We start from the raw sequence: 1,471 nt of genomic DNA on the forward strand, positions 1-1,471 counted from the left end.
CTCGACATAAAAGTACATGTTTACAACTATCTTTTGCCCACGACGTCGTCCGTGCGACTTTAAAAAATCTAGGAAATATAGCCTATGTGACTCACAGATAATGTAACTTTATAATGGCAAAATAATTTTTGATATCAGTCCAGTAGTTTTGGAGATTATTCGTTACGTACAAAAATTCAAAATTTTTCGCTTTGCCTTATTATATAATAGATTGTAAAAACATGTTTTTGCCTTATCAGCAACGCAAATAAATCGTGTATTTTGATTTTTTTTCTATTATACATTCGAACACTCCAATTTTTATTAATATGTATAAAGATGACACTTTAATGAAATAAAAAGACTTTTAAATACCTTCTGATAACCTGTAATATGTCTCACGCTGTTGCTACAAACCACCTTAATAATTCACGCACAACGTACCTGCTTCTATTTCCAACGAACTGGTTCTATATAAAGGAATGTTAAGAACTGACTAAGTCTCAGTCCATTGCCTGTATTCGTTACGTGAACGCATTCAACAAAAAAATGAGAACAAAGACTGTTATATTATTATTGCTAGTAGTGTGTTTTAAATGCAAAGCTCTGACACCGAACTTAGATGGATTACAACGAGTACAATCAAAGACGAAGGATCTTGCCGGAACTGTGATTGTGGAATCGGCAAAACCATTGGACATACCGATACAGACCAAAGACCAGGCGAACAGCGCAGCGCTGCAAGCACCACCTAGCGCCCAAACCCAGCCAGCTGTGAACAATAATTTAAACGTCAATCTGGGAGATGTGAATCTTAACAGTATTGGACGCTCAGATAACAAAAACTACGGCGAGTTCAGTCAAAATCTTCAAAAAGGACCACTCTCTGGAAGTTAAAACCGCAATTTAAAAACTCATCAATATAAAACATTCGTGTTAATAAATAATTGTAAGAGAATTATAAAAATAAACTGTAATTTTAGTATTGCATTTATTATGTGATAAATGTTAAACGTCCATAAATGTTGTTTTAATATAAACCTATACCACATGACATTTAAATATTAGGCCCTTTGTACACAAGGCGACGTAAATATTTGAATCCCAGCGACTTTAGTCGGTTAACGACTTACGCATTACGACCGATCGCCGACATTTCTATCTGTCATAACCAAAGACTGTGATTATGATTTTCAAAACGACGGAGCAAATCTACACTACTAATCGAATAGACAACTGGTGTCGACGATTCAAACTGCGCAACGCGGTACTAGCATAGCTTATAATATTAGTTTCGAAGATTTAAATCGCATTGTGTGCGAAAGGGCTTTCAAATTAAAATTTACGAATGTAACCGTACACTTCCTAGGGTAACACTCTTAAAAGAACAGATTGTCGTATCATACTCTTAAAAAAACATATTATAGATAACAATATGTTTTTATAGAAGAGTTGTGCTAGTCGAAACCCACCTATAGTGCGGTTTTGAATG

The 1,471-nt window shown here is 34.8% G+C and overlaps 1 pseudogene; it reads left to right on the plus strand.

The window, feature by feature from the left end:
* The first annotated feature begins 459 nt into the window (after window positions 1-459).
* On the plus strand, window positions 460-950 carry LOC106122977 (uncharacterized; annotated as a pseudogene).
* Window positions 951-1,471: the final 521 nt, after the last annotated feature.

Source organism: Papilio xuthus, unplaced genomic scaffold (genome assembly GCF_000836235.2).
Source record: "Papilio xuthus unplaced genomic scaffold, Pxut_1.1 DF826624.1, whole genome shotgun sequence".
In the NCBI taxonomy this organism is placed as follows: Eukaryota; Metazoa; Arthropoda; class Insecta; order Lepidoptera; family Papilionidae; genus Papilio; species Papilio xuthus.